At 52.1% G+C, this 25,331-nt stretch overlaps 1 long non-coding RNA gene across 2 annotated transcripts in view; it reads right to left on the reverse strand.

Moving 5' to 3' along the window:
* Positions 1 to 25,331, reverse strand: part of LOC140384710 (uncharacterized) — a 123,518-nt gene that overhangs the window by 30,164 nt on the left and 68,023 nt on the right. The window lies entirely within an intron of this gene.

A 25,331-nucleotide genomic window follows, 5' to 3' on the forward strand; every position in this document is an offset into this window, starting at 1 on the left:
CAGGTTTTAAACCACAATGTTGCACAGGTAGTCAAAAAACAAAAGGTTGCAAGAAGGTTGAAATGCATTAAGACCAGCATTAGAAGTCAAGCAAAACAACCAACCAGAAGGCATTGTATATTCATTATTTCTGCATCACTACCTGAAGTCTAGTCGTACTAATTGAATCAATTGCCATTCTGTATGTTCACTCTCTATTTCATAATTTATATCAAAGTTTGCCAGAGTTTTGTTCAGTTCAGTTCTGGAGAGACAGAAGGGCTACAGAAGCAAGAGATGTTTCCTTCATGAGAAAAGTGATTTCACTTTGAAAGTACCAGATTGGTTGTAAAAGATTCTGCGGTGCCCTCAGGATATCAAAGGTGCTATATAGAGGCAGGTATAAAAGTAAGATGTTCAGACTTCTTCTGGAAGTAACCAATACCTCTGCACTCAAGCTGATTCTATCATAGATCTGAAGTTTGTAAAAGTTTCATTCACCTCATCAAGTATGGGGTGGCACCAATAAGACTTGTGAGGCTGAATGCAGGGTCAGGAGAGGTCACCTAGTCACATCTTTGCATTCATTTGTTCGGCTGCAGTTAGTTACTCGCTATATCTTCATATTAAAGCTATATTGCACGCTAAGCTGAAACCCTCCTCCATACCTTTGTTACCTCTAGGCTTGACTACTTCAATGCATTCCTGGCCAGGCTCCTATGCCCGACCCTTCACAAACTTGAGGTCATCCAAAACTCTGTTGCCAGTACCCTAACTCACTCCATGGGCGAGATTCTCCGACCCCCCGCCGGGTTGGAGAATCGCCGGGGGCTGGCGTGAATCCCGCCCCCGCCGGTTGCCGAATTCTCCTGCACCGGAGATTCGGCGGGGGCGGGAATCGCGCCGCGCCGGTTGGCAGGCCCCCCCCCCCAGCGTTTCTCCGGCCCGGATGGGCCGAAGTCCCGCTGCGGGAATGCCTGTCCCGCCGGCGTGGATTAAACCACCTGTCTTACCGGCGGGACAAGGCGGCGCGGGCGGGTTCCGGGGTCCTGGGTGGGGGCGCGGGGCGGGGCGATCTGGCCCCGGGGGGTGCCCCCACGGTGGCCTGGCCCGCGATCGGGGCCCACCGATCCGCGGGCGGGCCTGTGCCGTGGGGGCACTCTTTTCCTTCCGCCTTCGCCATGATCTCCACCATGGTGGAGGCGGTAGAGACCCCCTCCACTGCGCATGCGCGGGGATGCCGTGAGTGTCCGCTAACGCTCCCGCGCATGCGCCGCCCGGCAGTGTCATTTCCGCACCAGCTGGCGGGGCACCAAAGGCCTTTCCCGCCAGCTGGCGGGGCGGAAATCAGTCCGGCGCGGGCCTAGCCCCTTAAGGTTAGGGCTCGGCCCCCCAAAATGCGGAGGATTCCACACCTTTGGGGTGGCGCGATGCCGGACTGATTTGTGCCGTTTTTGGCGCTGGTCGGCGGACATCGCGCCGATAACGGAGAATCTCACCCCATGTCCGGTTCATCCAATGTCCCCTTATGCTCGCCAACCTCCCGGTAATGTCTCAATCTTAAAATGGTCATCCTTCAAATTCCTCCATGGCCTTTAGCTCACCCAATCTCTGCAATTTCCTCCAGCTCCACATCACTTCAGGAAATCTGCACTCCTCTAATTCTGGCCTCTCGAGCGTGCCCAATTTTAGGGGAATTGCTAATGGTGCTTTTACATAGGAACATACATAGAAAATAGAAGCAGGAGGAGGTCATTCAGCCCTTCAAGCCTTCTCCTCCATTCATTATGATTATGGCTGATCATCAAGTTCAATACTCTGATTCTGACTCCCCCCCATATCCCTTGATTCCTTTAGCCCCAAGAGCTATATCTATTTCTTTCTTGAAATCACACAACGTTTTGGCCTCAACTACTTTCTGTGGTAGCGGATTCTACAGATTCACCAATCTCCAGGTGAAGCAATTTCTCCTCACCTCAGTCCTAAAAGGTTTACCCCTTATCCTCAAACTATCACCCCTAGTTCTGGACTCTCCCATCATCGGGAACATTCTTTCTGAATCTACCCTGTCTAACCCTGGTCGGATTTTGTAAATGTCTCTGAGATCCCCTCTCACTCTTCTAAATCCCAATGAATATAATCCTAACCAACTTAATCTCTCCTCATGTGACAGTCCCGCTATCCCAGGAATCAACCGGGTAAACCTTTGCTGTACTCCCTCCACAACAAGAACATCCTTCCTCAGATAAGGATGCCGAAACTGCACACAATCCTCCAGGTGTGACCTCTACAACCCCCTATACAACCTTGCGAACTGAAGCAGTTCAATGCCTTCCTGGGAAGCTTCACGTTCTTCGCATTCTGTTGAGCTCACTCTTCAGCCCACTTCCTGTCCTGCAGCGAGATGCTCACTACCCTGCCCTTTTTGACCTCGTGCCTCCCAGTGCCCCAACACGTCATATTTAATGCTCCACCTTTGCCAGGCGTGCCTTCAGCTGCTGTAGCCCTAAGCTCTGAAATTCCCTTCCTGAACCGCTTTGGCTCTTTTTCCTCCTTTGAGGTCATCCTTAAAACTTACCTCTTTGTTCACCTGCTCTAACATCTCCTTGTGTGATTCCGTGATTCAAGATCTGTGGAACTGCTGCCAATTACATTTCTCTCCGTAGCCCTTCTCTCGAGTGCTGCAGACTGTTCCCGATCACGGCATCCTGTTAGACCCTCAAGCTAAATTTCCAACAGCATCGCACAGACTGTTAGCTCCACTTCCATTACGTTGCCTACGATCATCCCTCCTCCTAATGGTGCTTTAGCGAGCTGATGTCTTCCAACGCCTTCCTGGGAAGCCTCACGTTCTCCACATCTTGTTAAATTCAGCTCACCCCCTATGTTGCACCCCTATCCTTTTTGACCTTGTCCATCCCAGTGCCCCAAAACGTCACATTTAAAATTCTCATTACCGTTTTAAAATCCCGTGAGACCTCTCCCATTCATTACTTCCCCCAATCTTTGTTCCCTGAACTCTCCATTTTTTTGGACGAGCTTTTTTGTAGACCCTCCTGCCCATTTGCCTTGTCCCTGATCGCTGTTCTGGCCCTCGCTCTCTGGAATTCCCTCCCAAACCCCTTTAAAATACCCCCTAAAACCCATTGCTTCGACCAAAGTCAGCTCACTCTCTTATTCCCTCCTCTCTAACTTGGTGTTCACTTTATGAAAATTACAACTCTGCATTTTCAGACGTTTTTCTGTGTCAATTTAAGTAAAAACAGATAATATTGGCAGCAGGTCGCGTCTGCGGAGAGAGACAGAGTTAACAAAATGATAACAGAATGTTGGCTCTGTTTCTCTCTCCACAGACGCTGCCTTAAATATTGAGCATTACGAGCATCTACCAGTCCTTATTTCACATTTGCAGTGCCTGCAATATTTATCTTCGCCACAAATCATAGAATTTACAGTGCAGGAGGCCATTCGGCCCATCGAGTCTGCACCCTAAGCCCACATCTCCACCATATCCCCGCAACCCTGTAACGCCCACCCAATCTTTTTGGACACTAAGGGCAATTTAGCGTGGCCAATCCACCTAACCTGCACATCTTTGGACTGCGGGAGGAAACCGGAGCACCCGGAGGAAACCCACGCAGACACGGGGAGAACGTGCAGACTCCGCACAGACAGTGACCCAAGCGGGAATCGAACCTGGGACCCTGGAGCTGTGAAGCTAACCACTGTGCCACCCAAATGTAAGTTGTTATTTTGTTGATTATTTAAAATAAAAGTACGAACATAGAAAATAGGAGCAGGCGGAGGCCATTGGGTCCCTCGAGCCTGCACCTTCTAAACTTCCAGTCTGCAACCCAAATTGTTGTTTCAAACAGTCACAAAGTTCCCTCCGGAAATATTTTTTTTTCCCCAGAAAGTTGTGTTATTAATTCCCCACACTGACAAGTTAAATCCTTCAGCGTTCAATTCTTTGCCAAGAAAATTAAACCAGCTGACAGATATGTCAAGCAGCTAGCTGAAAAACACACGGACATTCATTTACAAATGTGCTGTGTTCACTTTCAGATCACAGACTCCAATTCAATTTGCCCTCACTCCATTCTTTGGCCTGACAGGGTGGTCGGGGAGTGGGCGTTGTGATCGGAGGGTGAGATAAAGGGAATGGGGAGGGGTTGAGGGAGGGGAATGGGGTGCGGCGAGGGAGGGAAGTGGGAAGGAAATGGTGGGTTAAATTGGGGGGGGGTGAGGAAGGGAAATGGGGGGTGGGGGAGGGTAATTGGGGTGTGGGGGTTGGGCTGATGGCACAGCCTCGTCCTAGGAGAATCTGGAGATGATGAGGGCCTCCCTGGTCCTCCTGGCATGTCAGGCCCTTGCCGCTGCCGGTCCTCCATCCTCCAGCTCCTCCTCAGGCTTGTCCTCCAGCCCCTCCTGAACCGCCTCATCATCCTCCAACTGTGATGGAGCCACATGTCCCTACGCCTCCTCCTGCTCCGGCATGTCACCCTTCTGCTGTGCCAGATTGTGCAGGGCACAGCAGACCACCACAAGGCGGGAGACCCTCTGGGGGGTGTTCTGCAAGTCACCGCCAGAGCGGTCAAGGCATTGGAGCCACATTTTCAGCAGCCCGCTGCCCTGCTCAACGACAGCACGGGTGGCAGCGTGGGCCTCATTGTATCGGGTTTCTGCTTCGGTCTCAGGCCTCCGCACTGGCAATGACCTCAGCGGGTAGGCCTTGCCCCACGCCAGCCAACCCGTCAACCTGGGGTGGTCCTCAAAGACACCGGGATTTCCGACTGCCCCAGGATGTAGCTGTCATGCATCCCGCCAGGGTAGTGGGTACACATGTACGTGATTCTGCGGTGGTGGTCACACATGATCTGAACATTCAAGGAGTGGAACCCCTTCCTGTTAATATAGGGCACTCCTTGATGCCCCGGTGCTCAAAGGGTGACATGCATACCATTGATTGCCCTCTGGACCTGGGGCGTCCCAGTGATGGCAGCAAACCCTGCAGCGCCGGCATCTTGGTGGGCCTGGCTCGAAGGTGGTATAGTCTGATGCCTGGGCATACAAAGCATCCGTCACCTCCCGGATGCACCTGTGGACGGATGAATACGATATGCCCCACAGGTCCCCGCTCGAGCCCTGGAGTGACATGGTGGCATAAATGTGTAAGGCTGCGGTGATCTTCACGGCCACTGGGAGCAGTTTCCCTCCTCCTCTGCAGGGTGCCATGTCCGCGAGGATCTGGCATAGGTGCCGCACTGTCTCTCTGCTGAGATGGAGTGTTCTGCGGCACATGCTGCCTGTCAGTTCACGGAATGACCAACGTCGCCTGTAACATTGGGCCATCACTGGCCTCTCCTTCTGGGTCCCTTCTCAGCCTGCTGGGCGGCTGGGTCTCCAGGGTGGGCGGCAGTCCCCTGCACTTGGGGTGCCGCCTCCAGCATGAATTGGCGTTGCTGCCTTTTACGCCTCAGTTGCCACAAGCACTGTGAGGGCAGCAGGATCAACACCAGCAAACATTGATATATCTGGAAGGAATTGGAGAAGGAAACAGACTGACAATCAATTGGGGCTTCCATCCTGGAACCCTCAAATCCCCCAAGCCTCCCCACCCTTACCGTGACTGTCCTGCCTTCTCTCAGAGTGCCATCCAGCGACCCGGCTGTGCTGGCAAAGCTGGCTCTGCACACTCACCCCCAGCCTCATCAGGTGAGCCTACACCCCAGATTTCTGCCAATAGGGAGCATGTTCTCAGCTGCCCTCCGCTCATCCACAAACATACCCTTTGGCCGCGAGAGGATCCTCAGTGGGGAAGCCCTGCTCTTCCATGTTTCATTGTTGGCAGCTGCCTCAATGGTGCTGACGCTCCTCGAGTACAGGCACACTGGTCAGGCATCAATGTTTGCTGGATATGCAGTACGCTAATCATCCTCTGAGACACGGCACCAGTGCGTGCGAGGAGGCACTTGAGTGTTCAGGAGCGTGAAGTGCTTCACAACTAACAAGGCTAATTCCTCACTTGAAATAGCCCTCAGCTGTGAAGCTAGAGGCTGCTCTCAGTCAAAGGGAGTGAAATTGCTTTTCAGGGGTGAAGCCGCAGCAGGGCTGTGTCCTGGAAGAGTTCGGCAGTACAGACAGGCTGCAACTGTGGTTGCTCCAGTTATGGGTCTTCACAGTATTCAAAGATGGCTTGAAGGCTTCACAGGCGCAAAGTCCCTCAACCACCCCCGGCCTAGGGGCGACCGCTGACCTGGAATTCTCCAGCTACCCGACCAAGTCCAACCCCCTGAAGGCACCCCCCCCACCCCCCCCTCTCACCCCCATCCCACCCCGAGCAGTGGGGCAGTAGCTCTGGTGCCCTTGAGCTGCGTGCCGGAATATGGAAATGGCTACTCAGCTCTTCAGTTCCCATCAGAAACCATTGCGCTCACTTCACGTTTTAAAAAGGAATACTAAATGCCGCCTATTTGACATCCTATGTGAGCTGGGGAGTCGAACAGTTCCCAGGAGGCCACTGCATTTGACTTCAATCTCGTTAATGAGATTGAAATGAATGCAAATTAGGGTTTTAAAAAAAATAAATTTAGGGTGCCCAATTATTTTTTTTCCAATTAAAGGGCCACTCCACCTATCCTGCACATCTGTGGGTTGTGGGGGGTGAGATCCACGCAGACACGGGGAGAATGTGCAAGCTCCACACCAAGGGTGACCCGGGGCCGGGGTCGAACCCAGATCCTCAGTGTTGTAACGCAGCATGCTCTGAATTTCATATTTGGGGAGAGCCAAAGTCAGCCTGGGGCGGGAGCGGATGTGAAACCCGCTCCTCTCCGAGACTGCACTGTTGACGCGATATTAATGGCCACCGAGCATGGAACATGCTCAGTTATTGACTGAGTGCGAACGTGGAGGGCGGGAGCTGTGAGGAGGGAGGGTGCTTCCAATAAGCTCCCTCCAGGGGGCCGCCGCAGTGCAGCTGTTGGAGGGAGCTGCTGCCCTGTAAGTAATAAATATCATCAGAAAATTACAGGTGTCTGGGCAGAACAATCGTACACAGACCTCCGTCCCCAGGCACAGTCTGTCAATTTCACTTGAGCCCTGAATTTCCTCACGCCCTGGATCGAGGTTCAAGCTGAAAGGTAGAGGGCACCTTGCCAATCGGACAACCCGGCACCGCAATGGCAGACGGGCAATGTAAAATCCCAGACAATTGCTGTTTCATTAATTTAAATTGCCTTTTTGGATGGCGGCAGGGGTGCTTCTGACCGGTGCGCGTCTGCCGACTGAAACATTGTGTGAGAGCGCGATGATGCCAGGATGTGTGCCTGCCGCCTGCTCGCACCATCTTCCGCGCCCTGGGGTCAGGCGCGCCCCAGCCTGAGCAACGTAAAATTCTGGTCAATGGTTGTTATTTAACATCTCTGACGAGCACAAATCAGGGCGGCATGATAGCACAGTGGTTCACACAGTGGTTAATGATAATGATCACTTATTGTCACAAGCAGGCTTCAATGAAGTTACTGTGAAAAGCCCCTAATCGCCACATTCCAGCGCTGTTCGGGGAGGCCGGTACGGGAATTGAACCCGCGCTGCTGGCCTTGTTCTGCATTGCAAACCAGCTGTTTAGCCCACTATGCTAAATCAGCCCCTAATTAGCACTGTTGCTTCACAGAGCCAGGGTCCCGGGTTCGATTCCCGGCTCAGGTCACTGTCTGTGCGAGTCTGCATGTTCTCCCCATGTCTGCGTGGGTTTCCTCCGGGTGCCCGGGTTTCCTCCTACAAGTCCCAAAAGCCATGCTTGCTAGGTGAATTGGACTTTCTGAATTCTCCCTCAGTGTACCCGAACAGGCGCCGGAGTGTGGCGATGAGGGGATTTTCACAGTAACCTCGTTGCAGCGTTAATATAAGCCTACTTGTGACAATAATAAAGATTATTATTGTTAAATGTGTGAATGTTCCTGTCCTTAAACATACATGGATTTATCCAGAGCACTTTGCCTGAGAGATACTGAAACAGGACAGGAAAAGGTTTTTAAAACTGCTTGAATTATTTATTTGAACAGACGAACTTGAATTGAAAGCTTTTTAATTTCCGATTCCATTTTAAGATTTTCTGTCGTGAAGATTTGCGTGGAAATAAAATGTGTTATTATTAAGTTATTTCTGATGGATAAGATTTAGCAGATGCAAAATGAGCCATGAGAACAGCACTGGTCCCATGAGGGGCATTAATTAATTGGAGTTTACTTTCTAATCTCACGATATCAAGTCTGACATCATAAAACCAAAATTAGAAGTCATATTTCATGCGTGGAGCGTACGCCCAGTTGAGGACAACAATCTCAGTGGGCTTAATTACAAATAAAAGGTTCAGTTAAGAATTATGACACAGAGAGATCGTTTGCGCAATTTAATTTTGTGGATCTTTGCTTGAAAATGCAAACAACCTCAGATAAAGTGGTGCTTCTGGTAGAAACGAAATGGGAGTTTGATTTTAAAGCATATTCTATGTTAATACGATTTTGTTTTTCTATTCTACACACTGGGATGCATAAATTAACTCCCCAGGACCATGTTGCAATGAGATAGTGCACTGGTAATAAAATTCCAATTTGAATTAGTGTTGTTATTCTTCAATAAATTTCAGTTCAGGTCACTAATGAAAAAGATTTTTTAAAAAGCCATCTTTTTTCAATTACTGGAGCAGAAAGTAAGTATAATACATCAGTAGAATACGTAATTCAGAACAAGGTGGAGCTCACAAATTTCTGTGGATACCTTATCCGTAGAATTTAATCCAATTGATGATGTCCGGAAATCTTAGATCAATGGGCTGAATCGTTTAACACTCACCCACTGGCGGGTTCGAAGGCAAGTGAGACATACTGGGCGGGATTCTCTGACCCCCCCCCCGCCCGGGTCAGAGAATCCCAGGGGGGGCGGCGGCGGGAATCCCGCCCCGCCGCCCCAATGCTGGCTGCCGTATTCTTTGGCGCCGGTTTTCAGGCAGTGGCGGGATTCATGCCACGCCGGTCGGGGGAAGTTGGCAGCGCCCCCCACCCCCCGGCAATTACCAGGGGCCCCGGTGGGCCGAGCGGCCGCCCGTATTTGGCCAGTCCAGCCGGCGTGGATTAGACATGGTCCCACACGACGGGATCTGGCAGGGGCGGTCAACGGGGGGGGATCAGACGCCGAGGGGGGTAGGGCCCCCACGGTGACCTGGCCTGAGATCGGGGCCCACCGATCTGCGGGCGGGCCTGTGCCATGGGAGCACTTCTTCCTTCCGCGTCGGCCCATGTAGGGCTCCGCCATGGCCGGTGCGGAGAAGACAACCCCCTGCGCATGCGCCAGTCAGTCTGCGCATGCGCGGAACCACGCCAACGTTCCGCGCATGTGCGGGATCACACCGGCCCTTAGGCGCATGCGCTAACTCATGCAGTTCCTTTCGGCGCCGGCTTGCACGGCGCAATGCCTCCGCTGTCCACCAAGAATACCACACTTTTGGGGGCTGGTGACGCCAGAGTGGTTCACGCTAGTTTTCCCGCCGGTGTGGGGCATTAGTCCCCGGAAAGGAGAATCCCGCCCATTAAATCTGGGCGTGTCCAGAACCAGGGGTCACAGTCTGAGGATTCAGGGTAAACCATTTCGGACAGAGATGAGGAGACATTTCTTCACCCAAAGAGTGGTGAGTCTGTGGAATTCATTACCACAGGAACTAGTTAATGCTAAAACATTGAATATATTCAAGAGGTGGCTAGATATAGCCCTTGGGGAGAATGGGATCAAAGGTTATGGGGAGAAAGCAGGATTAGGCTACTGAGTTGGATGATCATATAGGGCGGAGCAGGCTCGAAGGGCCAAAAAGCCTCCTCCTGGTCCTAGCTTCTATGTATCTAGCAGGCGGTCTACCTACTGACGCACCCCCCACAAACTCCCCCTCTCCTCAGGCCCCCACTGGCACGCATCCTCTGGGATTAAATTTGTGACTGGGACACAGCCTGCCTGCCAGTGGGCCGGCAATTAATTCCCTCGTCCCGCTGCTGCGGATAGAGAGGCCCATACCGAGTGCCCAGCCCAGCAGGTTTATCTGCGCATGTGGGGGTAGAAGGCAGCCCTCCTGAGGCCGCAGAGCCTGGCGAGAGCCCTTCCAAGGTGTACGCTCTCCAGTTTCTGAAGTCCAGCTTCTAGACTTTTTGGCCCAGGAGCGGTAGGGGAAGAGCTATGCAGGGGAAACTCCAGTGACCCATTAGTCCAACACCATGGTTTTATTTAATTAAAAATACAATAAACTTAATTCTAGCCTTTTTGTGTGTCAATACTTTTTCCGGTTTTGGAATTCACGGCTGTGAAAACTGTATTGAAGTGGACCGCCTCTGATCCCTCCACGAGGATCTCTGCCACCCGGGGGTCACTTGTTTCTTTCATTTTATCAAGACCCGCAACCTGCCCTACTCCATCGAGTAGGTCAGGTCCGTCACCAGGGACTGCCAAATCTGCGCGGAGTGCAAACCGCACTTCTACCGGCCAGAGAGGGCGCATCTGGTAAAGGCTTCCCGTCCCTTTGAACGCCTCAGTCTGGACTTCAAAGGCCCCCTCCCCTCCACCGACCGCAACACGTATTTCCTGAACGTGATTGACGAGTACTCCCGGTTCCCATTCGCCATCCCCTGCCCAGACATGACCACAACCACCGTCATCAAAGCCCTCCAGGGTACCTTTACACTGTTCGGTTTCCCCGCATACATTCACAGTGGATGGGGGTCCTCCTTTATGAGTGACGAACTGCGTCAATTCCTGCTCAGCAAAGGCATCGCCTTGAGCAGGATGCCCAGTTACAACCCCCGGGGAAACGGGCAGGTTGAGAGGGAGAACTGCACGGTCTGGAAGACCGTCCTGCTGGCCCTACGGTCTAGGAATCTCCCAGTCTCCCGCTGGCAAGAAGTCCTCCCGGTGGCCCTTCACTCCATCCAGTCGCTGCTCTGTGCAACCACGAACCAGACACCTCATGAACGTCTCTTTGTTTTCCCCAGGAAGTCCACCTCCGGGACCTCGCTCCCAATCTGGCTAGCGACACCCGGACCCATCCTGCTTCGGAAACATGTGAGGGCGCACAAGTCGGACCCGTTGGTCGAGAGGGTCCACCTGCTGCACGCCAACCCCCAGTACGCCTCTGTAGCGTTCCCTGACGGCCGCCAAGATACGGTCTCCCTTCGAGACCTGGCGCCCGCCGGAGCCCCACACGCACCCGCACCAGTGCCCCCACCCCCACCCTCCCCGCAGCACCTGACCGGAGGGTCAGTACTGCTGCAACTTCGTTCCGCAACCCTTTCAAACCCCCCGGGAGGAACAAATGGAGGAACAAGATGAAGAGGAGAACAAACTACGGCCGGCACTGTAGCACAGTGGCTAGCACTGTTGTTTCACGGCGCCAGGGTCCCAGGTTCGTTTCCCGGCTTGGGTCACTGTTTGTGCGGAGTCTGCACGTTCTCCCCGTGTCTGCGTGGGTTTCCTCCGTGTGCCCTGGTTTCCTCCCACTAGTCCCGAAAGACGTGCTGAAAGGTAATTTGGACATTCTGAATTCTCCCTCAGTTTACCCGCACAGGCGCTGGAGTGTGGCGACTAGGGGCTTTTCACAGTAACTTCATTTCAATGTCAATGTAAGCCTACTTGTGACAATAAAGATTATTATTATTACAGGATGTGTGACTGGTAGTACCGTTGCCAGCTGCCACAGCTCCGTCCAGCACCTCTCTGAGAAAACATAATTTTCACTATAATCTGTTGGGCAGGTTTTTCCTGCCCAATATCCAACTACAAAAGAGCTTGATCCAAGGAAATGTAACAGAGAACGCTGACTCCATACACCAGCTGTTGAAATATAATACAGGCTGCCATGTAAATTCTCCTCTCTTTACGGAAAGCTGGCTGAATAAGCACTCTACTAAGACCAGGCAAGGCTTTGAACAAATAGCTGGTTTATTTACATAAAAGACGTAATTGGACAGTATACAGACTGACAGAATGAGAACGCATATTCTCTTATGCCCTTGGGTTATGAAAACAACAAAGAATCAACTTGCTTTCTTCCTAGACTGGGACTCAGACAAAATGAAACTACGTTCCCCGACTTTAACCCTTTGAAATTATATAATTTAATAATAATAATCTTTCATAAACAAGTAGGCTCACATTAACACTGCAATGAAGTTACTGTGAAAATCCCCTAGTCGCCACATTCTGGTGCCTGTTCGGGTACACTGAGGGAGAATTCAGAATGTCCAATTCACCTAACAAGCACGCCGTGGGCGATTCTCCGATATGGAGCCCAAGTGTTCGCGCTGTCGTGAACGCCGTCGCGTTTCACAACGGCGCGAACCGGGCCCGGGTACGACGATTGCACGGCGCTGGAGTGGTTCACGCCCCTCCAGCCTCCTATTGGGCGCCGCGCCAACCCGCACATGTGCAGTTGGGCCGCGTCAACATGCTCATGCGCGGGGGACTTCTTTAGCGCGCCGGCCCCGACTCAAGATGGCGTCGGTGTGCAAGGGCCGGGCGCGCCACCAAGTGGGCCGGGGGGGGGGGGGGGGCCGGCCCACCAATCGGTGGGCCCCAATTGCGGACCAGACCCCATCGGAGGCCCGCCCTGGTGAAGGGGCCCCCCCTCCCCCCCCCACAGGCTGCCCCCCGACCGTTCCTGCAGAGTTTCCGCCGGTAGTGACAAGGGGTGAAGGGCGCCGGCGGGACTCTGTCGTATCGGCGCGGCTGCTCGGCCATCCGGGCCGGAGAAACGGCGGAACCGCCGATTCCAGCGGCCCGCCAAACACGGCGGCGCAAATGGCGCCGATTCTCCGCACCTTGGAGAATCGCGCGCCGGCGTCGGGGCATCGTGGCGCGGTCACGGCGATTCACCGGCCCGGCCTAGGGCTCGGAGAATCGCGCACGTCTTTCGGGACTTGTGGGAGGAAACCGGAGCACCCGGAGGAAACCCACGCAGACACGGGGGGAGAACATGCAGACTCCACACAGACAGTGACTCAAGCCGGGAATTGAACCTGGAACCTGGCGCTGTGAAGCAACTGTGCTAACCACTGTGCTACCGTGCCACCCTGATTCAAAAGTTAATGTACTAACAACTGGGGGCAGCATGGTGGCGCAGTGGGTTAGCTCAGCAACCTCACGACGCAGAGGTCCCAGGTTCGATCCTGGCTCTGGATCACTGTCCGTGTGGAGTATGCACATTCTCCACGTGTTTGCTTGGGTTTCGCCCCCACAACCCAAAGATGCGCAGGGAAGGCGGATTGGCCACGCTAAAATTGCCCCTTAATTGGAAAAAATGAATTGGATACTCTAAATTAAAAAATATATATACTGACAACACTTTTCTTCAAGCATGGGCCGTCTCATTCAGAATTTACTCCAGTATTTGCTGTTCACCCCTGCCAGGGGGCATGCTCAGGACCCGCATTATGTCACCTCAACTCTAGTCTGTAAGGGTTATTCTAAAAGATGGAATTTTGACCAGTCGCAGAGTAGAGAAGACGAGGATCAATTTCAACATTAGAGTTGAGATATAGAAAGGCTTCACCCTGGTTGACCAATGTCTCCATTAAAACCCTGCTGGGGGTTGTGAGGCACGATCAATTTGGCTGGAGACGAAGTTGAATTCAAACTGAGGCTTTATTAGTATCTGAAGTGTGGCCTCCTACAGCAGCTGACGAAATGGCTGCGAGCTGAAGGCCACGCATATTTATAACCCGGCTCCTGGGCGGAGCTAGCATGCAGGGGCCCAGGTGAACCTGTAGTGCAGGTTCTACCGTACAACCCTTAATATAGGAACACAGTGGTTTACCACATTCACCCCCTGTTAAAATTGAGTCCGGCGGGGGTGGTGGATAACTATATACAATTCGCAATCTTTAATATTTACAGAACAGTGAAAAAAAAATGTCTCTGGTCATCCGGTGGACCGGTCAGATCGACGAAGTGGAGCCGGCGATGTTGGTGCTGTTGTGGTCGAAGTTGACTCCGGGAGCGTGCCGAAATCCTCTTCATCAACGGGGGCAGGGGGAGGGCGGACGGTCCTAGGGGGGGTGATGGGGGCAGCAGGGGAGGGGAGGGTGGTGCCGGGGGTGGTGTGGAGGTGGAACCTGCTGGTGCCAGGTCCCTGAGGGAGACGGTATCCTGGCGGCCGTCGGGGAACGCCACGTAGGCGTACTGTGGGTTTGCGTGGAGCAGGTGCACCCTTTCCACCAACGGGTCCGCCTTGTGGAGCCGCACATGTTTACGGAAAAGCACGGTTCCCGGAGCTGTGAGCCAAGTTGGGAGTGATACCCCGGATGTGGACTTCCTGGGGAAGGCAAAAAGGCGTTCATGCGGTGTACTGTTAGTGGCGGTGCAAATTAATGAGCGAATGGAATGTAGTGCATCAGGGAGGCCCTCTTGCCAGCGGGAGGCCGGGAGATTTCTGGACCGTAGGGCCAGCTGGACGGCCCTCCATACCATCCCATTCTCCCTTTCTACCTGTCCATTTCCCCGGGGGTTGTAGCTCGTCATTCTGCTGGAGGCGATACCCCTGCTGAGCAGGAACTGGCGTAGCTCATCACTCATGAATGAGGATCCCCTGTCACTGTGGATGTAGGCGAGGAAGCCGAACAGAGTGAAGATAGAATTAAGGGCTTTAATGACGGTGGCAGACGTCATGTCGGGGCATGGGATGGCGAAGGGAAAACGGGAGTATTCATCGATCACACTGAGGAAATACGTGTGTTGGTCGGAGGAGGGGAGGGGGCCTTTGAAATCCACGCTGAGGCGTTCAAAGGGGCGGGAGGCCTTCACCAGATGCGCACGGTCCGGCCGGTAGAAGTGCGGTTTGCACTCCACACAGACCTGGCAGTCCTTGGTGACCGTCCTTACTTCCTCGACGGAGTAGGGCAAATTTTGTGCCTTAATGAAGTGGTACAACCGAGTGACCCCTGGGTGACAAAGGCTGTCGTGCAGGGTCCGGAGTCGGTCTGCCTGTGCGCTGGCACATGTACCTCGGGATAGGGCGTCTGGGGGCTCGTTGAGTTTGCCAGGGCGATACTTAATCTCATAGTTATAGGTGGAGAGCTCGATTCTCCACCGGAAGATTTTGTCATTTTTGATCTTGCCCCGCTGCGTGTTGTTGAACATGAAGGCTACCGACCGTTGGTCAGTGAGGAGAGTGAATTTCCTGCCGGCCAGGTAATGCCTCCAATGTCGCACAGCCTCAACGATAGCCTGGGCCTCCTTTTCGACGGATGAGTGCCGAATTTCGGAGGCATGGAGGGTGCAGGAAAAGAATGCCGTGTGCCTGCCTGCCTGGTTGAGGGTGGCGGCAAGGGCGACGTCCGATGCGTCGCTTTCTACTTGGAAAGGAAGTGTTTCGTCTACAGCGTGCATTGTGGCCTTGGCAATAACAGCTCTGATCCGGGCGAAGGCCTGTTGGGCCTCTGCGTCAGGGGGAAATGAGTGGACTGTATGAGTGGGCGGGCTTTGTCTGCATAGTTTGGGACCCACTGAGCGTAATACGAGAAGAACCCCAGGCAGCGTTTGAGGGCCTTGGGGCAGTGGGGGAGGGGAAGCTCCATGAGGGGGCGCATGCGGTCGGGATCGGGCCCCAGAACTCCGTTCTGGGCCACATAGCCGAGGATGGCTAAGCGGTTTGTACGGAACACACGCTCCTTGTTGTACGTGAGGTTGAGGAGAATGGCGGTGCAGAGAAATTTAGCGAGGTTGGCGTCGCGGTCCTGCTGATCATGGCCGCAGGTGGTCACATTGTCTAGGTACGGAAACGTGGCCCGCAAGCCGTACCGGTCGATCATTCGGTCCATCTCCCTTTGGAAGACCGAAACCCCATTGGTGACGCCGAAGGGGACCCTAAGGAAGTGATATAGCCGGCTGTCTGCCTCGAAGGCGGTGTATGGCCGATCCGTTTACGGATGGGGAGCTGGTGGTAAGCAGATTTCAGGTCCAGCGTTGAGAAGACCCGGTACTGTGCAATCTGGTTAACCATGTCAGATAAGCGTGGGAGGGGGTACGCATAGAGCTGCGTGTACCTGTTGATGGTCTGGCTGTAGTCCACGACCATTCGATTTTTCTCCCGAGACTTAACCACTATCACTTGAACTCTCCAGGGGCTGTTGCTGGTCTCGATGACTCCCTCCTGAAGCAACCGCTGGACCTCAGACCTGATGAAGGCCTTATCCTGAGTGCTGTACCGCCTGCTCCTGGTGGCGACGGGTTTGCAATCTGGAGTTAGATTGGCAAAGAGGGAAGGAGGATCGGCGTTTAGGGTCGCGAGGCCGCACACAGTGAGGGGTGGTAAGGGTCCGCCGAATTTAAGGGTCAGGCTCTGGTGGTTGCACTGAAAATCCAGGCCAAGGATAAGTGCAGCGCAGAGGTTAGGGAGGATGTAGAGGCGAAAACTGTGGAACTCTACGCCTTGGACTTTGTGCGTGACCGTGCAGTACCCCCGGATGCGCCGCGATGGGATCCGGAGGCCAGGGAGATACTTTGATTGGTAGGGTGTACCTTAAGGGAGCAGCGCCTTACCATATTTGGATGTACAAAGCTCTCGGTGCTCCCGGTGTCCAGTAGGCAGGAGGTCATGTGGCCATTGACCTTCACGCTGGTGGATGCGTTGGTCAGAGTGTGTGGTCTGGACTGGTCGATTACCATGGATGCGAGTCGTGGTTGATCGTCAGGTAGTGAGGCGGCCGCTGTGTCGGGGTCCTGAAACGCAGTTGGTCTCCATGTGCTGCGCGGTGGACAAGATAGCGGCGCCCGGAGGTCCTGGGGGTCACAAAATGGCGGCGCCCATGGAACGCCGTTACAGGGGGTGGAGCAAGATGGTGGAGCCCATGAAACGCATGTGTTATGTGGGGAAGAAGATGGCAGCAGCCATTGCTCGCACATGGCCTGTGGAGGAGGGGGGATAGCGGCGCCCATTGTCCGTGACCGGTGGGGTTGGGGGCGACCGCTGCTGCTGAGCGGGCCTGGCACACTGCTGCGTAGTGGCCCTTCTTCCCGCAGGCCTTACAAAGGGCAGCGCGGGCCGGGCAGCGTTGGTGGGTTGTCTTTGTTGGCCTCAAAAATAGCATCGCGGCCCCCCGGAGATCACCGGCTGGCGCGTAGCGCAGGAGTATTGGGTGCGTAGCGCTCCCGCTGGGGCGGCTGCCTGTGGGGCCCATGAAGCGTAGGAGGAGTGGGCCGCGCAGTTGGGGGCGTAGGACTGTATATTGCGCAGGGCGACCGTCATGGAAAACGCTAGTGTTTTAGTCTCTGCGAGATCGCGCGTGGCCCCTTCTAGGAGCCGCTGCCTGATAACATCGGACCCAATCCCAGTTACAAAAGCGTCCCTCATAAGGAGATCTGAGTGCTCCTTCGCTGTAACGTCCTGGCAGTCACAGTCCCGCACTAGTGGGATCAGGGCCCTCCAGAAGTCCTCGATTGACTCACCCGGTAGTTGAGTACGCATTGCGAGCGCGTGTCTGGCGAAGAGCGTGTTCGTCTTCTGCTCATAACTCTCTTTGAGTCGAGTCATAGCGTCAGCGTAATTGGGTGCATCCTGGATCAGCGGGAAGATTTTAGAGTTGAGTCTGGAGTACAATATTTGAATCTTCTGAGCCTCTGGAACAGGGGTCGGCGCCGCGTTAATATACGCTTCAAAACAAGCTAGCCAGTGCTGAAAGTCCTTTCTGGCGTCGCTTGTGTGTGGATCCAGCTGCAGTTGATCTGGTTTAATCCGGAGGTCCTGAATCAGACACTAATAAATTGAGGCACGATCAATTTGGCTGGAGACGAAGTTGAATTCAAACTGAGGCTTTATTAGTATCTGAAGTGTGGCCTCCTACAGCAGCTGACAAAATGGCTGCTAGCTGAAGGCCACGCATATTTATAACCCGGCTCCTGGGCGGAGCTGGCATGCAGGGGCCCAGGTGAACCTGTAGTGCAGGTTCTACCGTACAACCCTTAATATAGGAACACAGTGGTTTACCACATGTTGTGAGGGTGTGGAAGGACACACTATTCCCCAGAACTGAGGTGGTAGTGGTGGTGGAGGGGGACTAGTAGAGAACATCTAAAGGCAGTAAATAAAGAACGTATTGTCAGAGGTTGCCCAGGAGGTGATCAGTAATAGTGTTATGTCATGTACCTCAATACGGTTCAGGAAATGTTTCAATGACCCGATCAAGTTGAGAATAGTTGCACATCCCCCTACGTCTGGCTGCATGCACATCTTCCCACCCTTCTCAGTTTGCCTCTCAAATCTCGTCCATTGCAGCACTCTTCACACACACTTAACTTTGTGGGTGCGCCCATCAGTCTCTGTCGACAGCACTTCCTCACATTGTCATCTATCTATCCACCACAAACACAACCTTGCCCTTCGACAATTTCAAACCTCTCCCTGATACCCTCCCTCACGCAATGCCCTGCTTTCATTGGGTAAAGGCATCATTACACTAATGCATTGGCCCTGATCTCTCCCTCCTGGCAGAAGCGAGAGGGAGAAGGCTGGAAGTGCTTCTCCAAACACCTCACAACTGACGCACAAAGAACAGGCAGGTATTGGAGATCAGTGAAGTTCTGGCATCCCTGGCTGTCAGAGAGGGGGAGTTCCCAGCGATTTGATGAAACAATTAATTATCAGCACCTCATGTCGTATGTCACTCAGTCATGTTGACTTAATTTTGAGTGCTGGACCTTCACACTGGAGACAGGAAACAGGAGTCTTGTCTGTGTTTATGTCAGACATGTGGCTCCGCTGGGACCAACTAAGTGTTGCATTTTCCCAGGGGTGAGCCTTAATTGGGATAAAGACGGGATCCGTGCCCCATTAAAGCTCGTGGGGCAGGAATGGAGACAGGTTTCAGACAGCCATCACTTAGGCCGTTGCTTGTCCTAAGGCAGAGAGTTTGTACAAAAACCTGCTCCTGATGGCACAGAGGAGCCAGGGGACTGGCACTCATGAGGGAGGAGAGAGGTCCTCTTCCGGGATGGTGGCAGGAAGTCAGGCCATCATGCAGCAGGGCACCTTTCCCTTCAGCACCATACACCTCTGCCTGAGAGGATTACAGGGCACCACCTAACTATTCCAAGCACTGAGCCCAGTGCCCTCTGTCACCTGGATAATGCACCATTGTGCAACCATCTGTGAGATGCCGCAGTGGTCTGCAGCTGGCGTGGGCGTAGATGTTTTGGACAACCTGTTTAAAGAGTGGCAGTCTCCTTTGGCACAGCTCTCAAGCATGTATAGCGCTGCCCATGGATCCTGTGCTCACGGTGGTCACTCATTTCCTCTTGGGCCCTCGTCACTCTTGTCTGATCTGATGCCCAGTGCTCCGCCCTTCCTGTTCAGGTTGCAGCGTCTCAGTTTCAATGGCCTCTATTTCTGAGGGGGCGGCAGCTTCCTGGTGTCCGGGTGGAGCCCAAACAGTCCTGACCACTGCTCCAATGCTCAGACATCAGAAGGATGACGGCCCTTAGTGCTGGCAACATTTTTAATGTCGGGTTCTTCCCCTCACTTTTAATGGAACTTTAGCTAAAAGGCTAAATTTTTGAAAAAGTTTTTTTTACTTACCTTTTGAAACACTTCCTGTCTCAAAGAAATGTCCTTGCCCTCCATGTAGCTAATCTGACACCAAACAGCTCCTGAAATCTGGCTGTCACCCTGAAATTCAGAAACTTACCAGACACGGGTTCTTAATGAGCCCATAATGAAGCAAATTAGATCCTTCATGGGGGCAGGCATGTTCTGAGGCCTTCTCACTTTCCTGCCGTCAAGAAAATGGGAAAGGGGAACACGTATGTGCAGCACGGTAGCACAGTGGTTAGCATAGTTGCTTCACAGCTCCAGGGTCCCAGGTTTGATTCCCGGCTTGGGTCACTGTCTGTGCGGAGTCTGCATGTTCTTCCCGTGTCTGCGTGGGTTTCCTCCGGGTGCTCCGGTTTCCTCCCACAGTCCAAAGTTGTGCAGGTTAGGTGGATTGACCATGCTGAATAGCCCTTACTGTCCAAAAAGGTTGGGTGGGGTTACCGGGTTACGGGGATAAGGTGAAGGCATGGGCTTGGGTAGGGTGCTCTTCCCAGGAGCCGGTGCAGACTCGACGGGCTGAATGGCCTCCTTCTGCACTGTAATTTCGATGATTCTATGATGTTGGATGGACTTCTGGCCTTACAGCTTGGCTGCCACTTTCTCCTCAGATCCACTTCTGCTTCCATCCAATTGTGGCTGAAAAATATGGCCAGGGTAGTGAATGAAATTTGATCACCTACATAATAATAACTTGTGGCATATTCTTATCTTTCCAGTTATGTATTTTATCACCCACAGGGGACTTCACAAACAGTGCATGCCCAAATGCAACAAGACCTGGACAATATCGTGGCTCAAGCTGGCAAGTGGCAAGTAACAGTCATGCCACACAAGTGCCAGGGCATGATTACCTCTAACCAATGTGAACCTATGCCATCACCCCATGACATTCAATGTCATTACCAATACTGAATCGTCCACTATCAACATGCTGGAGGTTACCATTGACTAGAAACTGAAGTGAACTTGCCATTTAAATATTGCCAAGAGCCAGTCAGGAATCCTTTGGTGGGTAACTCACCTCCTGACTCTCCAAACCATGTCCACAATCTGCAAGGCACAAGTAAGGAGTGTGATGGGATATTCGCTCCTTGTCTGGATAAGTGCAGCTCCAACAACACCCAAGCAGCTCAACGCCAGCCCACGTGATTGACACCTCATCCGAGAATATTCATGCCCTCTGCCAACGACGCACAGTCACACCATCTACAAGATGCACTGCAGGAGCTCACCAAGGTTCCTTAGGCAGCACCTTCCAAACTGATGACCACTCCCATCTAGAAGGACAAGGGCAGCAGATACCTGGCAACACCACCACCTGGAAGTTCCCCTCCAAGCCAATCACTATCCTGACTTGGAAATATGTCGCCGTTCCTTCACTGTTGCTGGATCAAGATTTTGCAACTCCCTTCCTAACAACCGTGTGGATGCACCTACACCGCATGGACTGCAACGGTTCAAGAAGGCAGCTCACCATCACCTTCTCAAGGGCAATTAGGGATGGGCAATAAATGCTGGCCTAGCCAGCGAAGCTCACATCCCTTGAATGAATAAAAAATAAATGTAACAGAAGTCAGTGAATGTTATAGATGATGATTCCTCTGAGGAGCTGAGCCTTTCTGACGGTACACCATCACACAACTCATGCAGACCACGCAGAAGCTCAGGTGCCCACACTTCAATGGGACCATGTAGGCAAATAGATGAGATTTTCACCTGGTGACTCAAACTTCATATGATAAGCAACAGCAAATGGTGATGACAAGGACTAACTGAGCAGTCATTGGGGACACAAGTTTCTAACCAGCTGAACACAGATGCTGGAACCCACAAACCACCGATGAAGAATTGTTGTACAGCAGCAGTGTGCGATGCTCTGACAGGCCTTCAAAGCAAAGTGACCACAAGTGCTGACAGAATGGAGGTGTCCACCACAAGCATATGTAGGTTAATATTGCAGGGCATCGCAATGATGTCTTCTTGCGTGAATAGAGTGGCCAACACGTGGAACATCACGAGTGACTGATTTCATGCCGAACGGGACCACAGATGCACAGGCTCTGGGTGACAGCATGTCAGCCACCCAATAGAATGACAGATAGCTTAGCCTTGACCTCACAGTGGCACCAAAGTACACATCAATGCAGCGGTATCTTGTGAAATGCAACTGGGACACTTGAGGGGGATGGCAAAAGGGGGCTTGTAACTGGGAGAAACCCTTTCCTGTGAGCCGATAAGAAACTAGCTGTGAATACTGAATATTCATTGCAGTATTGCCTTGGATTTCAATAAGGCCCCTCAATTATGTCTGTGCTTTCGCCCTGTCCTGTGTTCACTGAAGACCATGAAGAAACCTGGAAATCATGTACATTAAATTAAGTTTGAGAGTGAGTTGGAATATCACTCAAACTAAGAAATTAACTTAAGGTAAAGGCTCTCCCGAGGGGGTTGCATGAAAGCATTGTAATGCTCCCCAGTTGAATCCCAAAGTCAGTGGGGGACAAACTCTGAATGCACTGACAATTTCACTGATCTTAACCCCCTCTACCACAGCCAAACCCATACGCTCCTCCAGGTTAAAACTCCCCTTGCTGATTCTGAGAAAGACATACTGCTTGTGCATTGATGCACTATCAATTACGACGAGACGAGAGTAGAGTGTAATCGAGGCTTTATTAAGCAGAGATGTGTAGCTTCCTGCAGCTGTTGCCGAAATGGCTGCAGCTCGGTGAGCACAGACATTTATACTCCACCTACTGGGCGGAGCCAGCAGGCAGGGATCTACCCCCGTACCTGTAGTACAAGAGCCTTACCGTATTACATCTCATATGTGATATATACAACAGTGGTGACTACCACATGCATTGTGTCCACCCTCCCGTTAAGACATTTGATCAGTCACTCTGCTGAATGCAAAATATTCCATTAACCATTATTATCAGTGTTAACTACATTCAATTTATTTTTCAGCTATTGAAGTGGTTTCCAGTTAGAATTGTGCTCAAGGCAGTGATTAGCCTCCTGGAAATCCCTATGTGGATCCCCCGGGGTACCCAGGCCCCAGTTTTTCAACAACTGACAAAGAAGAATCAGTGATGATGAATCATGGTGCTTTAAGGGTTATTTCAGCAGGAAAGACTTGCTGATTTCTGTAACAATTACAGTCATCCAGGAGGCAGAATTTATTAGAGATTAAAGAAGGATTTCAGGTAGTCCCTCCGGCACACTGACCACATACAAACAATAGGCCAAGAACTTTAGAAGTATCTATCTAAGAATGATAGGACTAAGTTCACTGATCTGTTTTGGACTATTTATAGATCAAACATTGTACTAACAAAAGAGCATCAATGTTCATTGATTTATCCTGTTGCCCCATGAGGGAACCACACTCAAAACAGTTACAAACTAGAGAAAGAGGTACAACTAGTCCCCTAACACATAGTCCATTCAAAGATGGTTTACTGCTCTGTGCGATTGCTAAATTTGTCCTGAAATAGATAATAATCTGATTTCTTTACTGATGCTGTTGTGTTTATGGTTCTTCAAGATCACACTTCTTTAATAGAGATTCACTCATTAAGAAGTGGTGCGAGGCTGCATGGCTGTGTGCACATTCGGAACAGACATATATAATGTTAAAAAGAAGCACTTGTTTGTTCCTGCATCATTGTTGTATCCAACAAAACATTCTATAAACTGTTGTGTTCTGCTTCTTCATGTAGCATAAGCTGCTTCCTTGATGTATACTCTGACAAAGGAAGGTTCAGACTTGGAGACAGGCTCAACACATTTCTTGAACAGTTAACAATTCTCCTTCTTGAGTTCGACTCTCCTGCTAATCTTACTATAGTAACTCATACTAACTAACCAGTCTGCTCTAATCCATGCGGTGGGTGTGATGCTCTGATCTGCCCCTGTGTCTCTCTGAGTGTCGCCTATGGAAAGAGAAAGAGCATGTGTGCCCTGTCCTTTAATATGGGTAGCCCCCTTGTGGTAGTGTCACCTCTGGTTGTGTCTTGACTGCCCATTGGTCGTGTCTTCTCTTACTGACCTATTGGTTGAATGTCTGTGTGTCATGATGTCTGTGGTGCTCCCTCTAATGTTTATTTAGTCTTAGTGTATTTGCATTAGCCCCCTGTGTATTTACAGTGATGCATATCACCACATAAACTTCTTTAGTTTCTACAGTTGTTATGATCCTCAAACAGGCTCCAGAGGTTTTGGTAAAATCCTGGTAGGAACATAGGAATTAGGAGCAGAAGTCGGCAATTCAGCCCTTTGAGCCTGCTCCACCATTCAATCAGATCATGGCTGATCTCTTCCTGGTCTCAAATCCACCTCCCCGATCCATTCCTCATATCCCTTTAACCCATTTTAAAAATGAAATGTAAATCGCTTATTGTCACAAGTAGGCTTCAAATGAAGTTACTGTGAAAAACCCCTAGTCGCCACATTCCGGCGCTGTTTGGGGAGGCTGGTACGGGAATTGAACCGTGCTGTTGGCCTGCCTTTGTCTGCTTTCAAAGCCAGCGATTTAGCCAAAATCTGAAATATATCTAGCTCCTTCTTGAAACCATTTAATGACTCAGATTCCACCGCACCTTGAGATTCCACATATGCACCATCCTCTGTGATAAGTAGCTCCTCCTCATCTCAGTTCTAAATCTACTGCCTCTGAACCCAAATCTGTGACCTCTCGTTCTAGATTGCCCGACAAGGAGTGTGATAATATAATCAGGGCCTAGTTTTAAGGCCGATTAAACTGAATATCCCAAATTTAAAAATTGGGCAGATAAAATCAAACACAGTCAAACCTCGGGCAGGCCAGACTTGATTAAGGTCAAATATACAAAGACACAGAAACATGTCTGGGCCTGTCCCATCAATCACCCATCAAAGATCATCGCATTCTACCGAGCCCCAGCAGGAGACCCTCGCACTCCATTGAAATGCACCGGCCTACTGTTAGAAGCCCAGATCGGGCCAGACTTTCTGTCACCTAGAGTTCCTGCCGTTACCTTGTATGGCAACAGGTTACATGTAAGCAGTTCCATGGAGATTGACACCTGGGGATGGCCCTGGTGTCCCGTCAGGCAGACATCAAGAAACCCATTGGGTATTGGGAACTCCGCCCGAGGACTCATTGGCCGGAAGCCAGAGAAGTTTCTGGAAAGGCAGGAAGGGAGGGGGATAAAGATATGCATCTCCAACACACCAGCGACAAAGACGAGGGGCGCAATTCTCCGATCGCAGGACAGAGTGTCCACGCCGTCGTGAACGCCGCCGAGGTTTGGCTGTGGAGAGGCCGGCCCGCCAATTGGTGGGCCCTGATCGCGGGCCAGACCCCTTCGGAGTGCCCTCCCCCCCCCCCAAGGGACAGAGACCCCCCCACAGGCCGCCCCCGACCCTTCGTGCAGAGATCCCGCCGGCAGCAAACAAGTGTGGACGACGCCGGCAGGGCTCAAAGCTTTTTCCGCGCGGCCGCTCGACCCACCGAGGCCGGAGAATCGGCGGCCATGCCGCGTACAGTGGCCCGTGACCGGCGTCGCGCCGGCACAAATGGCGCCGATTCTCCGCAACTCGGAAATTTGTGCGCTGGCGTCGGGGTGGCGTGGCGCCGTTGCAGCGATTTTCCGGACCGGCGCAGGGCTGGGAGAATCGCGCCCTAGGTGTCCGAGGTGACTTCGACCAGACCAGAAGGAAGGAAGGGAGCAAGGAAGAGATCGCC

Source organism: Scyliorhinus torazame, chromosome 10 (assembly GCF_047496885.1).
Source record: "Scyliorhinus torazame isolate Kashiwa2021f chromosome 10, sScyTor2.1, whole genome shotgun sequence".
Taxonomy (NCBI): Eukaryota; Metazoa; Chordata; class Chondrichthyes; order Carcharhiniformes; family Scyliorhinidae; genus Scyliorhinus; species Scyliorhinus torazame.